Raw genomic sequence first — 12,452 nt, 5'->3', positions numbered from 1 at the left:
GTACTGGGCCACCATTCCAGTAACAGCACGTACTGGGCCACCTTTCCGGTAACAGCACGTACTAGGCCACCATTCCAGTTACAGCACGTTCTGTGCCACCTTTCCGGTAACAGCTGGTACTGGGCCACCATTCCAGTAACAGCACGTACTGGGCCACCTTTCCGGTAACAGCACGTACTGGGCCACCATTCCAGTAACAGCACGTTCTGGGCCACATTTCCGGTAACAGCAGGTACTGGGCCACCTTTCCGGTAACAGCAGGTACTGGGCCACCATTCCAGTAACAGCAGGTACTGGGCCACCTTTCCGGTAACAGCACGTACTGGGCCACCATTCCAGTAACAGCACGTTCTGGGCCACCTTTCCGGTAACAGCTGGTACTGGGCCACCTTTCCGGTAACAGCACGTACTGGGCCACCTTTCCGGTAACAGCAGGTACTGGGCCACCATTCCAGTAACAGCACGTACTGGGCCACATTTCCGGTAACAGCACGTACTGGGCCACCATTCCAGTAACAGCACGTTCTGGGCCACCTTTCCGGTAACAGCTGGTACTGGGCCACCTTTCCGGTAACAGCTGGTACTGGGCCACCATTCCAGTAACAGCACGTACTGGGCCATCTTTCCGGTAACAGCACGTACTGGGCCACCATTCCAGTAACAGCACGTTCTGGGCCACTTTTCCGGTAACAGCAGGTACTGGGCCACCATTCCGGTAACAGCACGTAATGGGCCACCATTCCAGTAACAGCACGTTCTGGGCCACTTTTCCGGTAACAGCTGGTACTGGGCCACCTTTCCGGTAACAGCTGGTACTGGGCCACCTTTCCGGTAACAGCAGGTACTGGGCCACCATTCCAGTAACAGCAGGTACTGGGCCACCTTTCCGGTAACAGCACGTACTGGGCCACCATTCCAGTAACAGCACGTTCTGGGCCACCTTTCCGGTAACAGCTGGTACTGGGCCACCTTTCCGGTAACAGCACGTACTGGGCCACCTTTCCGGTAACAGCAGGTACTGGGCCACCATTCCAGTAACAGCATGTACTGGGCCACCATTCCGGTAACAGCACGTACTGGGCCACCATTCCAGTAGCAGCACGTTCTGGGCCACCTTTCCGGTAACAGCTGGTACTGGGCCACCTTTCCGGTAACAGCTGGTACTGGGCCACCATTCCAGTAACAGCACGTACTGGGCCATCTTTCCGGTAACAGCACGTACTGGGCCACCATTCCAGTAACAGCATGTTCTGGGCCACTTTTCCGGTAACAGCAGGTACTGTGCCACCTTTCCGGTAACAGCAGGTACTGGGCCACCATTCCAGTAACAGCAGGTACTGCGCCACCTTTCCGGTAACAGCTGGTACTGGGCCACCTTTCCGGTAACAGCTGGTACTGGGCCACCTTTCCGGTAACAGCAGGTACTGGGCGACCATTCCAGTAACAGCACGTACTGGGCCATCTTTCCGGTAACAGCACGTACTGGGCCACCATTCCAGTAACAGCACGTTCTGGGCCACCTTTCCGGTAACAGCTGGTACTGGGCCACCTTTCCAGTAACAGCTGGTACTGGGCCACCTTTCCGGTAACAGCAGGTACTGGGCCACCATTCCAGTAACAGCACGTACTGGGCCACCTTTCCGGTAACAGCACGTACTAGGCCACCATTCCAGTTACAGCACGTTCTGTGCCACCTTTCCGGTAACAGCTGGTACTGGGCCACCATTCCAGTAACAGCACGTACTGGGCCACCTTTCCGGTAACAGCACGTACTGGGCCACCATTCCAGTAACAGCACGTTCTGGGCCACATTTCCGGTAACAGCAGGTACTGGGCCACCTTTCCGGTAACAGCAGGTACTGGGCCACCATTCCAGTAACAGCAGGTACTGGGCCACCTTTCCGGTAACAGCACGTACTGGGCCACCATTCCAGTAACAGCACGTTCTGGGCCACCTTTCCGGTAACAGCTGGTACTGGGCCACCTTTCCGGTAACAGCACGTACTGGGCCACCTTTCCGGTAACAGCAGGTACTGGGCCACCATTCCAGTAACAGCACGTACTGGGCCACATTTCCGGTAACAGCACGTACTGGGCCACCATTCCAGTAACAGCACGTTCTGGGCCACCTTTCCGGTAACAGCTGGTACTGGGCCACCTTTCCGGTAACAGCTGGTACTGGGCCACCATTCCAGTAACAGCACGTACTGGGCCATCTTTCCGGTAACAGCACGTACTGGGCCACCATTCCAGTAACAGCACGTTCTGGGCCACTTTTCCGGTAACAGCAGGTACTGGGCCACCATTCCGGTAACAGCACGTAATGGGCCACCATTCCAGTAACAGCACGTTCTGGGCCACTTTTCCGGTAACAGCAGGAACTGCGCCACTTTTCCGGTAACAGCACGTACTGGGCCACCTTTCCGGTAACAGCACGTACTGGGCCACCTTTCCTGTAACAGCAGGTACTGCGCCAGCTTTCCGGTAACAGCACGTACTGGGCCACCATTCCAGTAACATCACGTTCTGGGCCACTTTTCCGGTAACAGCAGGTACTGGGCCACCATTCCAGTAACAGCACGTTCTGGGCCACTTTTCCGGTAACAGCATGTACTGGGCCACCTTTCCGGTAACAGCAGGTACTGCGCCACCTTTCCGGTAACAGCACGTACTGGGCCACCTTTCCGGTAACAGCACGTACTGGGCCACCTTTCCGGCAACAGCAGGGACTGCGCCACCTTTCCGGTAACAGAAGGTACTGGACCACCTTTCCGGTAACAGCTGGTACTGGGCCAACTTTCCGGTAACAGCAGGTACTGCGCCACCTTTCCACTAACAGCAGGTACTGGGCCACTTTTCCGGTAACAGATGGTACTGGGCCACCTTTCCGGTAACAGCAGGTACTGCGCCACCTTTCCGGTAACAGCAGGTACTGGGCCACCATTACAGTAACAGCACGTACTAGGCCACCTTTCCGGTAACAGCTGGTACTGGGCCACCTTTCCGGTAACAGCAGGTACTGGGCGACCATTTCAGTAACAGCACGTAATGGGCCATCTTTCCGGTAACAGCACGTACTGGGCCACCATTCCAGTAACAGCACGTTCTGGGCCACCTTTCCGGTAACAGCTGGTACTGGGCCACTTTTCCGGTAACAGCAGGTACTGGGCCACCATTCCAGTAACAGCACGTTCTGGGCCACTTTTCCGGTAACAGCAGGTACTGGGCCACCTTTCCGGTAACAGCAGGTACTGCGCCACCTTTCCGGTTACAGCAGGAACTGGGCCACTTTTCCGGTAACAGCACATACTGGGCCACATTTCCGTTAACAGCACCTACTGGGCGACCTTTCCGGTAACAGCACGTACTGGGCCACCTTTCCTGTAACAGCAGGTACTGCGCCAGCATTCCGGTAACAGCACGTACTGCGCCACCTTTCCGGTAACAGCACCTACTGGGCCACTTTTCCGGTAACAGCAGGTACTGGGCCACCATTCCAGTAACAGCACGTTCTGGGCCACTTTTCCGGTAACAGCAGGTACTGGGCCACCTTTCCGGTAACAGCAGGTACTGGGCCACCTTTCCAGTAACAGCACGTTCTGGGCCACTTTTCCGGCAACAGCAGGTACTGGGCCACCTTTCCGGTAACAGCAGGTACTGGGTCACCTTTCCGGTAACAGCACGTACTGGGCCACCTTTCCGGTAACAGCACGTACTGGGCCACCTTTCCGGTAACAGAAGGTACTGGGCCACCTTTCCGGTAACAGCTGGTACTGGGCCAACTTTCCGGTAACAGCAGGTACTGCGCCACCTTTCCACTAACAGCAGGTACTGCGCCACATTTCCGGTAACAGCAGGTACTGGGCCACCTTTCCGGTAACAGCAGGTACTGGGCCACCATTCCAGTAACAGCAGGTACTGGGCCACCTTTCCGGTAACAGCACGTACTGGGCCACCATTCCAGTAACAGCACGTTCTGGGCCACCTTTCCGGTAACAGCTGGTACTGGGCCACCTTTCCGGTAACAGCACGTACTGGGCCACCTTTCCGGTAACAGCAGGTACTGGGCCACCATTCCAGTAACAGCACGTACTGGGCCACATTTCCGGTAACAGCACGTACTGGGCCACCATTCCAGTAACAGCACGTTCTGGGCCACCTTTCCGGTAACAGCTGGTACTGGGCCACCTTTCCGGTAACAGCTGGTACTGGGCCACCATTCCAGTAACAGCACGTACTGGGCCATCTTTCCGGTAACAGCACGTACTGGGCCACCATTCCAGTAACAGCACGTTCTGGGCCACTTTTCCGGTAACAGCAGGTACTGGGCCACCATTCCGGTAACAGCACGTACTGGGCCACCATTCCAGTAACAGCACGTTCTGGGCCACTTTTCCGGTAACAGCAGGAACTGCGCCACTTTTCCGGTAACAGCACGTACTGGGCCACCTTTCCGGTAACAGCACGTACTGGGCCACCATTCCAGTAACAGCACGTTCTGGGCCACTTTTCCGGTAACAGCAGGTACTGGGCCACCATTCCGGTAACAGCACGTACTGGGCCACCATTCCAGTAACAGCACGTTCTGGGCCACTTTTCCGGTAACAGCAGGAACTGCGCCACTTTTCCGGTAACAGCACGTACTGGGCCACCTTTCCGGCAACAGCAGGGACTGCGCCACCTTTCCGGTAACAGAAGGTACTGGACCACCTTTCCGGTAACAGCTGGTACTGGGCCAACTTTCCGATAACAGCAGGTACTGCGCCACCTTTCCACTAACAGCAGGTACTGGGCCACTTTTCCGGTAACAGATGGTACTGGGCCACCTTTCCGGTAACAGCAGGTACTGCGCCACCTTTCCGGTAACAGCAGGTACTGGGCCACCATTACAGTAACAGCACGTACTAGGCCACCTTTCCGGTAACAGCTGGTACTGGGCCACCTTTCCGGTAACAGCAGGTACTGGGCGACCATTTCAGTAACAGCACGTAATGGGCCATCTTTCCGGTAACAGCACGTACTGGGCCACCATTCCAGTAACAGCACGTTCTGGGCCACCTTTCCGGTAACAGCTGGTACTGGGCCACCTTTCCGGTAACAGCTGGTACTGGGCCACCTTTCCGGTAACAGCAGGTACTGGGCCACCATTCCAGTAACAGCAGGTACTGGGCCACCTTTCCGGTAACAGCACGTACTGGGCCACCATTCCAGTAACAGCACGTTCTGGGCCACCTTTCCGGTAACAGCTGGTACTGGGCCACCTTTCCGGTAACAGCACGTACTGGGCCACCTTTCCGGTAACAGCAGGTACTGGGCCACCATTCCAGTAACAGCATGTACTGGGCCACCATTCCGGTAACAGCACGTACTGGGCCACCATTCCAGTAGCAGCACGTTCTGGGCCACCTTTCCGGTAACAGCTGGTACTGGGCCACCTTTCCGGTAACAGCTGGTACTGGGCCACCATTCCAGTAACAGCACGTACTGGGCCATCTTTCCGGTAACAGCACGTACTGGGCCACCATTCCAGTAACAGCATGTTCTGGGCCACTTTTCCGGTAACAGCAGGTACTGTGCCACCTTTCCGGTAACAGCAGGTACTGGGCCACCATTCCAGTAACAGCAGGTACTGCGCCACCTTTCCGGTAACAGCTGGTACTGGGCCACCTTTCCGGTAACAGCTGGTACTGGGCCACCTTTCCGGTAACAGCAGGTACTGGGCGACCATTCCAGTAACAGCACGTACTGGGCCATCTTTCCGGTAACAGCACGTACTGGGCCACCATTCCAGTAACAGCACGTTCTGGGCCACCTTTCCGGTAACAGCTGGTACTGGGCCACCTTTCCAGTAACAGCTGGTACTGGGCCACCTTTCCGGTAACAGCAGGTACTGGGCCACCATTCCAGTAACAGCACGTACTGGGCCACCTTTCCGGTAACAGCACGTACTAGGCCACCATTCCAGTTACAGCACGTTCTGTGCCACCTTTCCGGTAACAGCTGGTACTGGGCCACCATTCCAGTAACAGCACGTACTGGGCCACCTTTCCGGTAACAGCACGTACTGGGCCACCATTCCAGTAACAGCACGTTCTGGGCCACATTTCCGGTAACAGCAGGTACTGGGCCACCTTTCCGGTAACAGCAGGTACTGGGCCACCATTCCAGTAACAGCAGGTACTGGGCCACCTTTCCGGTAACAGCACGTACTGGGCCACCATTCCAGTAACAGCACGTTCTGGGCCACCTTTCCGGTAACAGCTGGTACTGGGCCACCTTTCCGGTAACAGCACGTACTGGGCCACCTTTCCGGTAACAGCAGGTACTGGGCCACCATTCCAGTAACAGCACGTACTGGGCCACATTTCCGGTAACAGCACGTACTGGGCCACCATTCCAGTAACAGCACGTTCTGGGCCACCTTTCCGGTAACAGCTGGTACTGGGCCACCTTTCCGGTAACAGCTGGTACTGGGCCACCATTCCAGTAACAGCACGTACTGGGCCATCTTTCCGGTAACAGCACGTACTGGGCCACCATTCCAGTAACAGCACGTTCTGGGCCACTTTTCCGGTAACAGCAGGTACTGGGCCACCATTCCGGTAACAGCACGTAATGGGCCACCATTCCAGTAACAGCACGTTCTGGGCCACTTTTCCGGTAACAGCAGGAACTGCGCCACTTTTCCGGTAACAGCACGTACTGGGCCACCTTTCCGGTAACAGCACGTACTGGGCCACCTTTCCTGTAACAGCAGGTACTGCGCCAGCTTTCCGGTAACAGCACGTACTGGGCCACCATTCCAGTAACATCACGTTCTGGGCCACTTTTCCGGTAACAGCAGGTACTGGGCCACCATTCCAGTAACAGCACGTTCTGGGCCACTTTTCCGGTAACAGCATGTACTGGGCCACCTTTCCGGTAACAGCAGGTACTGCGCCACCTTTCCGGTAACAGCACGTACTGGGCCACCTTTCCGGTAACAGCACGTACAGGGCCACCTTTCCGGCAACAGCAGGGACTGCGCCACCTTTCCGGTAACAGAAGGTACTGGACCACCTTTCCGGTAACAGCTGGTACTGGGCCAACTTTCCGGTAACAGCAGGTACTGCGCCACCTTTCCACTAACAGCAGGTACTGGGCCACTTTTCCGGTAACAGATGGTACTGGGCCACCTTTCCGGTAACAGCAGGTACTGCGCCACCTTTCCGGTAACAGCAGGTACTGGGCCACCATTACAGTAACAGCACGTACTAGGCCACCTTTCCGGTAACAGCTGGTACTGGGCCACCTTTCCGGTAACAGCAGGTACTGGGCGACCATTTCAGTAACAGCACGTAATGGGCCATCTTTCCGGTAACAGCACGTACTGGGCCACCATTCCAGTAACAGCACGTTCTGGGCCACCTTTCCGGTAACAGCTGGTACTGGGCCACCTTTCCGGTAACAGCTGGTACTGGGCCACCTTTCCGGTAACAGCAGGTACTGGGCCACCATTCCAGTAACAGCAGGTACTGGGCCACCTTTCCGGTAACAGCACGTACTGGGCCACCATTCCAGTAACAGCACGTTCTGGGCCACCTTTCCGGTAACAGCTGGTACTGGGCCACCTTTCCGGTAACAGCACGTACTGGGCCACCTTTCCGGTAACAGCAGGTACTGGGCCACCATTCCAGTAACAGCATGTACTGGGCCACCTTTCCGGTAACAGCACGTACTGGGCCACCATTCCAGTAGCAGCACGTTCTGGGCCACCTTTCCGGTAACAGCTGGTACTGGGCCACCTTTCCGGTAACAGCTGGTACTGGGCCACCATTCCAGTAACAGCACGTACTGGGCCATCTTTCCGGTAACAGCACGTACTGGGCCACCATTCCAGTAACAGCATGTTCTGGGCCACTTTTCCGGTAACAGCAGGTACTGTGCCACCTTTCCGGTAACAGCAGGTACTGGGCCACCATTCCAGTAACAGCAGGTACTGCGCCACCTTTCCGGTAACAGCTGGTACTGGGCCACCTTTCCGGTAACAGCTGGTACTGGGCCACCTTTCCGGTAACAGCAGGTACTGGGCGACCATTCCAGTAACAGCACGTACTGGGCCATCTTTCCGGTAACAGCACGTACTGGGCCACCATTCCAGTAACAGCACGTTCTGGGCCACCTTTCCGGTAACAGCTGGTACTGGGCCACCTTTCCAGTAACAGCTGGTACTGGGCCACCTTTCCGGTAACAGCAGGTACTGGGCCACCATTCCAGTAACAGCACGTACTGGGCCACCTTTCCGGTAACAGCACGTACTAGGCCACCATTCCAGTTACAGCACGTTCTGTGCCACCTTTCCGGTAACAGCTGGTACTGGGCCACCATTCCAGTAACAGCACGTACTGGGCCACCTTTCCGGTAACAGCACGTACTGGGCCACCATTCCAGTAACAGCACGTTCTGGGCCACATTTCCGGTAACAGCAGGTACTGGGCCACCTTTCCGGTAACAGCAGGTACTGCGCCACCTTTCCGGTTACAGCAGGAACTGGGCCACTTTTCCGGTAACAGCACATACTGGGCCACATTTCCGTTAACAGCACCTACTGGGCGACCTTTCCGGTAACAGCACGTACTGGGCCACCTTTCCTGTAACAGCAGGTACTGCGCCAGCATTCCGGTAACAGCACGTACTGCGCCACCTTTCCGGTAACAGCACCTACTGGGCCACTTTTCCGGTAACAGCAGGTACTGGGCCACCATTCCAGTAACAGCACGTTCTGGGCCACTTTTCCGGTAACAGCAGGTACTGGGCCACCTTTCCGGTAACAGCAGGTACTGGGCCACCTTTCCAGTAACAGCACGTTCTGGGCCACTTTTCCGGCAACAGCAGGTACTGGGCCACCTTTCCGGTAACAGCAGGTACTGGGTCACCTTTCCGGTAACAGCACGTACTGGGCCACCTTTCCGGTAACAGCACGTACTGGGCCACCTTTCCGGGAACAGCACGTACTGGGCCACCTTTCCTGTAACAGCAGGTACTGCGCCAGCTTTCCGGTAACAGCACGTACTGGGCCACCATTCCAGTAACATCACGTTCTGGGCCACCTTTCCGGTAACAGCAGGTACTGGGCCACTTTTCCGGTAACAGCAGGTACTGGGCCACCATTCCAGTAACAGCACGTACTGGGCCACCTTTCCGGTAACAGCACGTACTGGGCCACCTTTCCGGTAACAGCACGTACTGGGCCACCTTTCCGGGAACAGCACGTACTGGGCCACCTTTCCGGTAACAGCACGTACTGGGCCACCTTTCCGGGAACAGCACGTACTGGGCCACCTTTCCGGTAACATCACGTACTGGGCCACCTTTCCGGGAACAGCACGTACTGGGCCACCTTTCCGGTAACAGCAGGTACTGCGCCACCTTTCCGGTAACAGCAGGAACTGGGCCACCTTTCCGGGAACAGCACGTACTGGGCCACCTTTCCGGTAACAGCACGTACTGGGCCACCTTTCCGGGAACAGCACGTACTGGGCCACCTTTCCGGTAACAGCACGTACTGGGCCACCTTTCCGGGAACAGCACGTACTGGGCCACCTTTCCTGTAACAGCAGGTACTGCGCCAGCTTTCCGGTAACAGCACGTACTGGGCCACCATTCCAGTAACATCACGTTCTGGGCCACTTTTCCGGTAACAGCAGGTACTGGGCCACCATTCCAGTAACAGCACGTTCTGGGCCACTTTTCCGGTAACAGCATGTACTGGGCCACCTTTCCGGTAACAGCAGGTACTGCGCCACCTTTCCGGTAACAGCACGTACTGGGCCACCTTTCCGGTAACAGCACGTACTGGGCCACCTTTCCGGGAACAGCACGTACTGGGCCACCTTTCCTGTAACAGCAGGTACTGCGCCAGCTTTCCGGTAACAGCACGTACTGGGCCACCATTCCAGTAACATCACGTTCTGGGCCACCTTTCCGGTAACAGCAGGTACTGGGCCACTTTTCCGGTAACAGCAGGTACTGGGCCACCATTCCAGTAACAGCACGTTCTGGGCCACTTTTCCGGTAACAGCATGTACTGGGCCACCTTTCCGGTAACAGCAGGTACTGCGCCACCTTTCCGGTAACAGCAGGAACTGGGCCACCTTTCCGGGAACAGCACGTACTGGGCCACCTTTCCGGTAACAGCACGTACTGGGCCACCTTTCCGGGAACAGCACGTACTGGGCCACCTTTCCGGTAACAGCACGTACTGGGCCACCTTTCCGGGAACAGCACGTACTGGGCCACCTTTCCGGTAACATCACGTACTGGGCCACCTTTCCGGGAACAGCACGTACTGGGCCACCTTTCCGGTAACAGCAGGTACTGCGCCACCTTTCCGGTAACAGCAGGAACTGGGCCACCTTTCCGGGAACAGCACGTACTGGGCCACCTTTCCGGTAACAGCACGTACTGGGCCACCTTTCCGGGAACAGCACGTACTGGGCCACCTTTCCGGTAACAGCACGTACTGGGCCACCTTTCCGGGAACAGCACGTACTGGGCCACCTTTCCTGTAACAGCAGGTACTGCGCCAGCTTTCCGGTAACAGCACGTACTGGGCCACCATTCCAGTAACATCACGTTCTGGGCCACTTTTCCGGTAACAGCAGGTACTGGGCCACCATTCCAGTAACAGCACGTTCTGGGCCACTTTTCCGGTAACAGCATGTACTGGGCCACCTTTCCGGTAACAGCAGGTACTGCGCCACCTTTCCGGTAACAGCACGTACTGGGCCACCTTTCCGGTAACAGCACGTACTGGGCCACCTTTCCGGCAACAGCAGGGACTGCGCCACCTTTCCAGTAACAGAAGGTACTGGACCACCTTTCCGGTAACAGCTGGTACTGGGCCAACTTTCCGGTAACAGCAGGTACTGCGCCACCTTTCCACTAACAGCAGGTACTGGGCCACTTTTCCGGTAACAGATGGTACTGGGCCACCTTTCCGGTAACAGCAGGTACTGCGCCACCTTTCCGGTAACAGCAGGTACTGGGCCACCATTACAGTAACAGCACGTACTAGGCCACCTTTCCGGTAACAGCTGGTACTGGGCCACCTTTCCGGTAACAGCAGGTACTGGGCGACCATTTCAGTAACAGCACGTAATGGGCCATCTTTCCGGTAACAGCACGTACTGGGCCACCATTCCAGTAACAGCACGTTCTGGGCCACCTTTCCGGTAACAGCTGGTACTGGGCCACCTTTCCGGTAACAGCATGTACTGGGCCACCTTTCCGGTAACAGCACGTACTGGGCCACCATTCCAGTAGCAGCACGTTCTGGGCCACCTTTCCGGTAACAGCTGGTACTGGGCCACCTTTCCGGTAACAGCTGGTACTGGGCCACCATTCCAGTAACAGCACGTTCTGGGCCACCTTTCCGGTAACAGCTGGTACTGGGCCACCTTTCCGGTAACAGCACGTACTGGGCCACCTTTCCGGTAACAGCAGGTACTGGGCCACCATTCCAGTAACAGCATGTACTGGGCCACCTTTCCGGTAACAGCACGTACTGGGCCACCATTCCAGTAGCAGCACGTTCTGGGCCACCTTTCCGGTAACAGCTGGTACTGGGCCACCTTTCCGGTAACAGCTGGTACTGGGCCACCATTCCAGTAACAGCACGTACTGGGCCATCTTTCCGGTAACAGCACGTACTGGGCCACCATTCCAGTAACAGCATGTTCTGGGCCACTTTTCCGGTAACAGCAGGTACTGTGCCACCATTCCGGTAACAGCACGTACTGGGCCACCATTCCAGTAACAGCACGTTCTGGGCCACTTTTCCGGTAACAGCAGGAACTGCGCCACTTTTCCGGTAACAGCAGGTACTGCGCCAGCTTTCCGGTAACAGCACGTACTGCGCCACCTTTCCGGTAACAGCACGTACTGGGCCACCATTCCAGTAACATCATGTACTGGGCCACTTTTCCGGTAACAGCATGTACTGGGCCACCTTTCCGGTAACAGCAGGTACTGGGCCACCATTCCGGTAACAGCACGTACTGGGCCACCATTCCAGTAACAGCTCGTACTGGGCCACTTTTCCGGTAACAGCACGTACTGGGCCACCATTCCAGTAACAGCTCGTACTGGGCCACTTTTCCGGTAACAGCACGTACTGGGCCACTTTTCCGGTAACAGCATGTACTGGGCCACCTTTCCGGTAACAGCAGGTACTGGGCCACCATTCCGGTAACAGCACGTACTGGGCCACCATTCCGGTAACAGCACGTACTGGGCCACCATTCCAGTAACAGCTCGTACTGGGCCACCATTCCAGTAACAGCACGTACTGGGCCACTTTTCCGGTAACAGCATGTACTGGGCCACCTTTCCGGTAACAGCAGGAACTGGGCCACCTTTCCGGGAACAGCACGTACTGGGCCATCTTTCCGGTAACAGCACGTACTGGGCCA

Source organism: Hemitrygon akajei, chromosome 4 (assembly GCF_048418815.1).
Source record: "Hemitrygon akajei chromosome 4, sHemAka1.3, whole genome shotgun sequence".
In the NCBI taxonomy this organism is placed as follows: domain Eukaryota; kingdom Metazoa; phylum Chordata; class Chondrichthyes; order Myliobatiformes; family Dasyatidae; genus Hemitrygon; species Hemitrygon akajei.
The sequence above is the reverse complement of the archived record's forward strand: the minus strand, read 5'-3'. Positions refer to the sequence as shown.